Source organism: Centruroides sculpturatus, unplaced genomic scaffold, assembly GCF_000671375.1.
Source record: "Centruroides sculpturatus isolate CEXI.00-Female unplaced genomic scaffold, Cexi_2.0 scaffold259, whole genome shotgun sequence".
In the NCBI taxonomy this organism is placed as follows: Eukaryota; Metazoa; Arthropoda; class Arachnida; order Scorpiones; family Buthidae; genus Centruroides; species Centruroides sculpturatus.
The window spans coordinates 284,196-295,939 of record NW_019384410.1 but is presented as its reverse complement, the minus strand read 5'-3'; the positions used below and the strand labels follow the sequence as shown (position 1 = coordinate 295,939).

The window sequence follows — 11,744 nt, the reverse complement described above, 5'->3', positions numbered from 1 at the left end:
TAAATAATATTAATAATTTAAAACGTATTTTATAAATTTACTTAACAAAAAAATTTATTAAATTTAAATACGATCCGAATTTATAAAATTTTAAATTTATTTCTATGTTTAAAAAAATTAATATTTTAGTTTAAAAGTTAATTCTTTACTTTAAAAAATAATAAAATAAAATAAAATAATAAATAAATATTTACCGAGGAAAATCCCAGACGTCACTTTTGATTGCATAAGTTTTTGTTTAGATTGCTGGAGAAGAAGGTAAGAATTATTTCTAAATATTTCCATTTTAATTAATAAATTGTATGTGTTTATCAGATAATTCAAGACTTATAAATGCTAATTAAAGACTCTAATTAAGAAAAACGAAATTAAATCAGTTAAAATCAATTGTAAATTGTTTACTTTATTGATTTATTATAATTCTTGAAGAATCCGATGTTTTCACTCGGTTATGCAATTAACTTCCCATTTAAAAATGCTTAATCGATATTAATTAACCGAAATTTCTTCCAAAATATTAAATATTTGTGATTTGTAATTCATCTTTATTGTTAAATTTGTTTATTTTGACAAAATTAATTGATGAATTAATAAATATTGTGACTTTAAATGAGAACTTACTTTGTTTTTGTTTTTTTCTTCTGTAAATCCATATTTTCTGTTTACTGTATTGATTCTTACAAGTTAATATCTTTATTGATTGTATTTTATATTAAACTATATCATTATTTTCTTTATATATTTTTTAACATATGTCTGAATATATATATGTATGTCAATTGCAAAATTTTAAAGTATTTCATCATAGAAATGGAATTCATGTGTTAAAATATGCTCCGGAAAGAAATTTTTAGTGAAACGGAAATGTTTTCGACGCGAGTTTATAGGTCGGAACGTTATCGAATCTTCGGCCGACGAAGACCCGTATAAACTTGGGCAAAAAACAATTTTATTTCTGGAATTTCTTCGGTTTTTAGAATAATTATATTTCGTGATAGTTTCTAGCGTAGATAATTTAGAAGAATATTAAACTTACTCTGATATTTGGACAAGTTTAATTGTAAATAACAATTTCTCTGTTCGGTACTCTTCTGTTGTTATTTAGGTGATAAAATTATTACCTAAATAATAATTTTAATTTAAAAAATTTGAGTAATTGTTTTCAAAATTCTAACTTTGTACGAATAATAAATTATGGGAAAAAAAGTTACTTAAAAAGTTGTTTATGTTCGATAACATCGTTGTTTATCATTTTATTAAATGCAGTTGTCATTTTATGTGATGTGTATTTAGATATTTTCATTGTATGAAATCTGTAAGCTGTGAAATTATAATGTAGTAAAAATAAATTTTGAAAAATTAAAAATAAGAAAATATCTATTGTATTTTCAATCTTTAGTAGTGAACTTCGGACTACATAAATTAGAATGTAAACATACATTTCAAATGTCTCTTAGACCAAAACTAAACTTGCCCTCACCTGATGGAAAATTTATTACTTCCTGATAAGATAGTGTTGACAATACTCTCTTATTAGAAACCTCTTCCCTTAGCTTGTCTCATATAGGATCTCTGGTTTCAATGAACTTCCTCTGGCTGATCTTTTATTCAGTTTATTTTATTTTTTCTGATGTCTTCTTTTAAGGCTTTTCTGTTTTCCATCAATTTTTATTATCATAATCTTCCTTCTCGTGTAGTTTTCTTCTTTTCTCATAATATACGAACCATCTTGATCTTGCTTCTCTTTTTCTCGGCCAAGTCTATTATGTTTGTTGTTTCCCTTATACATTCATTTCTAATCTGATCTAATTTCATCAAGTCTCACATCATCACAGANAAAAAAAAAAAAAAAAAACATTACAGGGATATTGATACATTGCAAGGTTTAGCGAATTTATTGGATTAACCCTCTAATAAAAATATATCGTTTGATCAGTTTTAAATGATATCATTTTTGAAGTTGCTTTTGGACATTTTCAAATAAACAAATGATGTGAGATTGAAATGATATGAAATGATGAAATGATGTTGCTTATGAAATTATTTTTTTGGACAGTTTCATATGATTTCATATGACTGATATTAACTGTCAATTGACAAAACAATTTTAAGTGATCACTTGATACAAGTAATATAATAAGATCCACTTTCTAAACTGATTTGATATAAACTAATATAAAATCCAACAATGCACTGTTATTGCCAAATAACGTCAATTGACATCAGTTGAGTGGTTGAGACCCAAACTGGTTCATATCACAACATGACAATTTATGAAAGCTTGCTATTGCACATCATTAAAGTATATATTGTTCAGTGTTGTAGTGATTCAACAGATATCACTACTATTTCATCATGTAAATAGTTGTTAAGCAATGGTCATACCTAGCAATTTCCAGCCATGCAGGCAACTTCAATGAGCGTGAGTTGTGTCTCTCTTGTCATGGCCACATTGTTGGCATTGAAACTCGGAAACATTAAACAAACATTCACTTTGCCTACTGTCTTCTACTTTTTTTTAATGCAAGCGAATGTCATTTGCAAAGGATGATACTTTTTACTTAGTTCTTTAGTTATATTTAAAAATAATAATGTTGTTATTAAAACAAAATTAATCAACATTTTATATCCAGAAATCTGAAGATGGTACCTGCAATCAATGCTGAGATTTTTGCTCATCTCGTGCTATGCTTGTGCTCCTTTATCTTTTCTTTGATAAAATGAAGAATTAAAATTCCACAAACATTTGTGATCCTGAGTAAGATTGATCAATTTCAATTCTATAAAAGCTGCACCAGACCTCTCACTTTCTGCCATGATGATGAACTATTTTCAAAATTGCCACTGTATATGGCACGGCACAAAAGCATTTTATGATTAGATGCATGTTTATAATCAGCATGAGTAGAACAAACTTTTGTTTCTAGTGTCAGTTGCAGTTGCACTGGTTCTTGGATGGGTTTTCTAGTTATTGGGAACAGCTGCTGCAGTTGGCTGCACACTGGAAATTGCCATTTCTGACCACGGCTTTAAACATAGTGCATTTGACAACCTTTTAATAATTTAAATATATGTGAGAGCCAGATCAGTTCATGTGTATCTTATGCAAGAGATTGGTTGCATGAACTGGTATAGCACCTGATAGGTAGCAGAAGTTTATTAATTAATGACTACTTCCAGAAAGAAAAGCACATGTGGTATTAATGTCACTAAAAATGAAGAATATGAACAAGGTTATAGTACTCAGAAAAAGACTAGGACCATAATCCTGTCAACTGGTTGAACATAAAGTGGATGGGTTTCCAACAAATCAGCCATTGTGCATGCAGTTCAAGTATAATATAAATGAGGCTAATAACTTCAGAGAACTCAGTTTTGATGCAGTTATGAAGGAAAGGAAAACCACATTTGCTAAAGGAATCATCACAGCTCTACAGTGGACCTACACCCATTAACAAAGAGAAACTAAAGAATCTCATGGAGCTTCTCTAGTTTATTCTGGCATCACATGCATATTATACAGATTTAATTTTGGTTAAGGATGAGGTTGATGTCAGTGAAGATCCTGGAATCAACAGCTATGGCAATCAGCAATAACTAAATTTGTATACTTTCTGAAAACACATTTCATTCCAAGGAATTATAAATAAATTGAGTAAGATTGAAATTAAAATGCATATTATGTATTATTTTATGTTGTTTTAAAGAATGCTCTAGGCTACTACTAAATCCTGGTATAAATCTGCCCTGAAAGTAATGTTATGGTTTGATTACTTACATAAACCGCTTTTTGCAAATAACAAATAATTCTGAAACATTTCTGGCTTGTACCATAATGATTTAAGTGCATTTGTTATCTAATGGCTTCCAAGTTAAAAATCAAGCATCTGTTCTAAAAATAATTTTAATATTGATTTGAACATTTATTGAATTTAAAAAATTATTTACTTTTAATTTCAGAAGCAAAATTGAAATAAATTTTGCTTCCAGTTATCTCAAAACTACTGTAATGTTACCCGGAGCTCTAGTTTGCTATGCTGAGAAGTTGCCAAACAACATTTACCTACATCAGAATCAACTCTACTCAACTCACTGTTGTAACTTGAAGTTGAACATCAACTGGTTTGTAAGTTTGCTTGGTGCATGCACAATAAAGACTTTATAAAGTTGTTTATTTCAGGCTAAACAACAACTGCATTTATTTAGTAATACAAATGGAGAGAAAAATTGAACATGTGCATGAGGTGTCATTTAGTAATATGACAATGAAGTAGATAATGGCAAAGCAGCTCAAACTGATGATTAATTCTTTGGATGAACATAAAAATATGATAGCTAGAAAACTTTTTTCATGTACAGCATAAGATAGTCAGACTATGGAAGGATTTGACTACTTTTCTGAATACTGTTGTCACTCATTCCCCTAAAATCTCAGATAAATGGAAAAAGTAAAGGTATGTTTGCTAGTTTTAAATAATAACCAAATAATGTAATCAGCAGTTTTAATAATGAATTGGTTTATTATAGGAAAATTAATATAATTTCTTATATTAGGCCTGTATTATATTTAAATATACAGTGTGTACTGTAGATCAGTAAAAGTATAGCTCATTGAAACATTATATTACTAGTTAAAACTAAACTAATGAGTCTCCAATGTTTGTATATTAATACACACAATATACAATTTTAAATATTTAGTAGAAAACTTTAAAAAAAAAAAAAAAAAACTCTTGTTATATGCAGTTAAAAGTTTTATTAGCATACTTAAAAATTAATTTTAAAAATTTATATTAAAAAAGTGTTCTTTTAAAAGTAAAATGTGTATTATTAATATTTGCAGTGAAATGATTTAATTTATGTAACTTTGTAGACGTGAAATGATTTTAAAAGTAATGTGAAATAAAATGTATTGATGATGAAAAAGAAATCTTCTGGAAAGACTGGTAGTTGGGTTACTGATTAGCCATGTGAGTTGTTACAATGTATTGAGGTGAGAAGAGTCAAATGTAACAGATAATCATGACATTTGGAAAGTCATTTCTCTGCGGACTGAGCTATGATAAGAAATTCTAGCAAGATGAGAACATACATATCACATCAGACATCACAAATCAAATCTTACAAGGAGATCTTACACAGCAGATTAGAGCTACTTAACCATTCTCTTAACTATTTAGTTGATATATTCAGAATTTAAAACTGTAAAGATCATTTCTAACATCAATTAATGATCTTAATAAATAAATGTTTGAATTCACAAATAATTTATTTAACTATAATGATGATTTAAAAAAAAAGGCTGTAAATTTGTAAAATTTTATGCAAAACAATATAAATTTACAGCTTTTTTTTTAATCATTATAACTAAATGATTTTATGGGAAGCAATTCTATTTATTAACATGATTATGCAAATTAATAACTTGGATGTGTCTGTTGTGATTTAACAGAAATCCAACCTTTAAATTTAGGATAATGAAAAGGTAAAGAACATAGACTAAACAATTAAATGTAAATAAAATTCTCCTGAGTTCACAATCATCAAATTTGGTAAAAAGAACTTGCTAATTCTTTCAAAGAAATATTTAGTACCTGTCAAGAAGCAGTGAATATAACTTAACATATGCATGCACAGTACAAAATTATTCTAAAATTGGAATATGGAAACAGTAGACCAAAAAACTCATTAATTACATTTCAATTAATCTCTATTGATTGTGATTATTTTCAAGTTAAAACGTAATTTCAAATGATGATGATTTTTATTTTGATTGCTTATTTTATTTTTAATATTTTTCAGAACATACTAATGAGTAAGAAACAATTGATAATCTATAAAATGAAAGTATCATAATAGTGATATTAAACTTCCTAAAGTTTATTTTAAAATCTTTAGTTGTTATTATGTAAGGTTTCCTCAGTTTATAACAGATTGAACAGATATTAATAGTTTATCATCATAATTACTGTATTGCTTTGAAATTTATTTTATGTAATATCCATATTTCAGTAATTGGCTGGCTGATACTTATTTATTGTGATTATTGTTTTTCCATTTAGTAGAATATAGTATCCAAAAATATCATATTAATAGATAATTGGATATCAAACTGATTGCTGAAACTTTGTCTTAGTACAAATAAAATTGTTTTTCATCTGGAAAAAATCTTTTTAATTTCTATAAAATTATAAAGTATTTTATGATAATGTGTAATGAATAATATAGCTAATAAAAGTAACGGTATTATTCATTTCACATTATCATAAAATATTTTATAGACTTTTTTAACTTTTAAATTTACTGTAACTAATATAATAGGTAGCAAAAATAACTTGTGTCATATGATCTACATTGAAATTGTACATATATATATATTTTAATATAAAATTCAAGTAATTAATCTTATGTAATTTTTATTTTTTATTTGAATCATAATATAAATTTATCAGAAACAATAGCAAGTTTTTACTTTGATATTTTCAGATATAATGTTCATTTTTACAGTGTGAAGGGTTCCTAACCTATAAAAACGATTAGGTGAACATGCCAAGATAATATCTGTTAAAATGCTAAAACATTACTGCCTATTGGCATTAAAACACTTTTTATTAATACAAGCACTTTCAACATTTCCATCAATCTCAGGTAGAAGAATAATTCAATTTTTAAAAAAAGAAACACTCCTGGCCATTCTGTTTTTTAAAGCACTATTTCATCTAGGGTACCTTGGGCAAGTTTCCCTTCAAAGATTTTTTTCCTCCAAAAAAATCCAAGTAAGCACTCATAAAACATATGTTTGTAAAATTAAATAAACTCATTCTTACAAGTACAGATCTAGCTAAGCTGAGTGATGCTGAAGCTTCAGAAGTTGTGTATATGTAATACAACTTTCATCCAAGGAAAATGCAGTTGCTAATACAAACATTACAGTTTCTGTCCCCATTGTGTGCAGATTATTAAAACTTAAAAATGTCACAGGGTCCTGAAATAAAGCATTAGTGAAATGGTTCATAAATCCTTAATAAACTAATGTTATATGATAAGATCTCTGTTCTCTCCCCTACTCCATCCCTGTTCAAGACAAATTTTTCCAGATCCTGGAATCTGGATAAAATAGTGTCTTTAACACTTTCACTAAGTTGATGCAATTGTGCATTTTCTAGATGCTTGAAGTTTTTGCTAAATTGCACATGCATTATTTTTTGGATGTTACTTATTACTACTTGGAAGTATATGAAACTTAGAGATTATTATTTTATTACTTGGTTTCTTAGTCCCCAAAAATATTCAATTATAATAATAATACTTTATTGTCAATAAAATTGTTTTTTCTCTGTTATTGGGAGAGAATATGAAATAAAAGATAAGCAAAAATTAATGATGATTACATGTTATCTTTTAGTCCATAGAGAACACTCAAATATTTCAAATTGAATTGATATAGTATCTATAATACTTTTAGAATTAGTTGAGAGTTAAATTCCTTTTCTTCTTGATACAAAATTACCAAACTTAAATGGTTATGTAACTTCCAAATTACTGTTGGTGTTTTTTAAGTAAATTATGAAGTTCTTCATGTGTTAAATTCTTCCAAAAATTTAAATTTTTTTTTACTCTTTCTCCTTTCTTGTACATTCAAATAAAATATATGTTAATAAGCACCATTGATGACAAAATTGACAATACTTGAATTTAACCTCATTTGCATATAGACTTTAAAGAATATTTAAAGGCACTAGATTTGATAAGATATTTTATATATTGAAACCAATGGTAGAATTGGATATGCTGAGGAATTTATCCATATTTAATGATTGAGTCAGTCAGTAATTTTATACTGAGATTTTATTTTCTCATATAACATAGACTTCCAATGAAATTCCATATTTAACATATCCTCTATCTCTAGGTACCAATTTCACTTGATTTTGTGTCTCATATTATATGATTTAATTTAATTTCAGACAAATGTTTATTATTTCATTTTTTTGAATTGTTGATCCTAAAGATAAGAGGGGATTCTTTGCAATAGTGTGGTATTAATTTTAAATCTTCAAAAGTTTATAACAGACAGTACAGTCCAAATATATTAGGTTCTAACTGATAAAGTATTCTAATAAATTGTAATTGTGTCATCTCAGCTTTATCCATTAATGTGATATTTAAGTAGGTGCTGCATAGAATGTTGATGTATGAATTATTGATTTAAATTCTAAACAGTTCAAAATGAATTTGAATAGTTGGTATTTACATTTATCTGGTTGGATATTTTAGCTTTGCTTTCAATCTTGTGAGGATTTTCTTTTTTTAAAATGTTTGTCAAAAGAAAGACCAGGTGTAAATAAAAAAACCCCAAATACAGTAAAATGTCTCTAACTCAAATGTTTGTAACTTGAATATTTCTTTAACTCAAAGAAATTGAAGCCATTGATCTCAATGGAATAGCATAGGGATTTAATGTCTCCAACTTGAATTTCCTTAATTTGGATTTTTTCTTAAGTCAAAAGTTTTTATGGTCTTTTGATACTGATTTATATTACTTTCAAATTCCCTGACTTGAATTTTAATATATATTCTATCCAAAGTAATCCTAATTATTGAATTTTTGTGAAATTTTCAGACAGTTACTTTTATCTACTGTCCAACACCCATTTACAGACAACATTCCAGTCCAAAGTGAGAGGACCTCTCACTTTCTCAAGATGTACCTGCAAAACTGTGATTCCATTAGTTATAATGAATATTTTGCTGAAAGGCATTACACAAGCTGTTTGAAACAAAAAAAAAGTATTAAAGATTCTTTACATAATGCAAGAGAGGTAAAAATATGGAATCAGCATTTTTTACTCTATTGTTCTCTAACCCAAATCGTCTGTAACTCAAAGCTTTTTCCTGTTCCTTGGAGGTTTGAGTTAGAGAAGTTTTACTGTATTTAAATTGAGACAATTTTCAGCACTGTTCCTTCCAAATAAAAAATTATTTTTTTTCCCTCTTTCAGCTAATGTGCCTTCTTGAAGAAAGATAATTATTTTTTATTTCAAAGGATTAATTTATTGTCTATTTTCTTTACAATAACTTTCGACTAAATTTATTTTTCTCTGAAGGGTGCTATTATTGCAATGCCATCCACATCAATTATACTATGAATAGTTTAATTTCCTGAGAATATTTAATTATAGTTGTTTGTCATTACTTATATACATTTGTGCCAAAGACTTAATTTCATGTCATCATATATAATTCCATAAAGATTGTTCAAAATGAAAAAGTATATATTTTTTATTTTTAATGTAAATGAAATATTGACAAATTTTATGGAAAAAAATTTGTCATATTCTGTGTAGTTTTCTTTTTCAATCGGTAGCAGCAAAAGTGCTAAGAAAATTGCATTTTCTAAATTTTCTTACTCAATTGAGCATACATTGTTTTAATAAACTTAAAATGCAAAATTTACTATTAAATCTAAAAATACAAATACTATTTATCAGATTTAATATAGTTTGTTTTTTAATGTAACATGTATAACATAACATTTTATCATAATTCATTTCTATTATTTAAAGTTTTTTTCAAACATTATTAAATAATCTATGAATTGCTTTTTTTTTTATTTTGTATAGGCAAATTAAAATTTCATTAACTCTGATAAAATTATATCAGTGTTTCACCATATCATTTGACTCTGGTAAAATAAACATTCTATCATGGAAAATATCAATATGAAAATACTCTAATCTGCTGTATAGATGATACATTCTTGAAAACTGACATAATTTTCTGATTATTAATTTTGTATATCTAATCTTAGAAGATATTTTTTTTACAAAAGTATTGGATTAATTTTTTTAATATAAATGAAACATTAAAACTACCTTCTTCTTGGATTACTGGAACTAATCAAACAAATCAATAACCTTTAAACACCAGTAACATAAGTTTAAATAACTTATGAATGGAATAACTAATGGAATAACAAACATACATTCAAACAACTTATGTTTGTTCTGAGCATTCCATTTTGGAATATGTTTTGTTAAAAACCTGAAGCAGGTCTTGGATAAGGCCGAAAACATTCAAAGTTTTCATTAAACTTACATTACTGGTGTTTAAAGGTTATTGATTTGTTTGATAAATGAAACAATTGTAAAGCTTGTTTTCAAAATACTATAACACCAGTTTATTGAATATTATTAACATCACTTTTAATAACCTATTACTTACCATAATAGTTTAAAATCTTTTATAAAAAGAACACACTAAGGTAATGACGATGAATAAATTTGGAATAAAATCATATGCCTATATCAAATTTAAGATTTCCACAACTTTGCCTTACAGCATTTTTACTGGAGAGTCAGTTTGTCACTCACTGAAATTTGACATTGCAAATATCAGTATGCTATGTCTAGTATGCAAAAGTATGGGATTGAGAATGCAAATATTGTGTAACATTATGGCCAACAATCTAACCAAAGTTGGACTGCCCTCCATTGGGTAAAGGTTAAGATGTGCATGGCTTGAATAGGCTTAATGGATTAGATCTTCAAAGTTTATATGGCTAGTTTAATTTCTGTCTATATAGGTTTTGATGGTATCTGGCACTACATCTTTGACTACTTCATGCTGACAGATAGTAGACACTCTTCAAACTTTACTCATTATGAGTAATGCTTCCTGATCCTGTGAGTTAAACCATCTTCAAAGAAACAAAGATGTATTTAAATATTTGCTAATTATTATTATTAATATTTATTACTAATTATAATTATTAATATTTATTAAACTGTTTAACATTAAGAACTACAATATGCTATCTCTATTTCATTCCTGTGTATAATGAATATAACTGCTGTATATTTTATGTCATATGTTCTTTACAGAGCAGATTATTGTTCACTTTCATCATCTAAAAGTTCTCTTTTTATTTTATCTCCACTCTATGTAATGTATATATTGTCAACTTAGATTTATAAATTTGTGTACTCTCCATTCAAATGTACTAATTTTTTTAGTTTTGTATCTATGTTTATCTATTGTAAATAATTGTGTAACCTCTGTACAAGAAAACAGCAAACCAGAACTGCATGATCAAACAACCAATACCTAAATGTGATTTCCAGCAAACAGTAAATAAAAATTTTATTCCTCAAACATTTTTGGCCATCATTTAGAGGTCGTCATCAGGAATGAATACATAAAAAACAGTTCTATCATTCAAATCTCACTGCATTTAATTGTTTTAACATTTAAAAAGATGTTCGATAAGGATAGTGATCCATCATTTACAGCACAAAATTAAATAATTTTACAAGGTATAATATTACAAATAAAATTATTATTATTACATTCTATGGCAATCTAGTCATCTAGCTTATATGCCCATCTGACAGGTCTGTCAGATGGGCATATAAGCTAGATTTTTTTAATGACTAGATTTCTAAATTCTAGTCATAAAAAAAAAATTGTGTACTGTATATCTAAGCTTGTCATTTTATGCCCAGAGCAATTGTTGAAGAATTCTGGACAATTTTTTATTTTTCTGAAAAAAAAATACCTAAAATTGCAAAAATTAACATATAAATGAGAATTTAGACAAAAATTTTTTAAAATTTAGTGCAAACTGGGCATGAAAGAAAACATTTTTGGGCATGGGACAATAAAAATTCTTGCCACACTGTCTTATTTATAAGTATGTATCAGTGCTGTATTTCTTAACAGTTGTAATATCTTCAAAGTATTTC

At 26.8% G+C, this 11,744-nt stretch overlaps 1 protein-coding gene across 3 annotated transcripts in view; it reads left to right on the top strand.

Annotated features, from left to right (window-relative positions):
* Window positions 1–135: 135 nt before the first annotated feature.
* Window positions 136–11,744, top strand: part of LOC111618996 (protein lifeguard 2-like) — a 50,869-nt gene continuing 39,260 nt past the window's right edge. For 2 of the 3 annotated variants that reach the window (XM_023360625.1, XM_023360623.1), the window contains exon 1: window positions 136–258. The gene's annotated coding sequence lies outside the window, so the exon portion shown is untranslated. Of the gene's footprint in view, window positions 259–3,541; window positions 4,455–11,744 lie in introns of those variants that run through there. The other variant, XM_023360624.1, reaches the window with a different exon arrangement.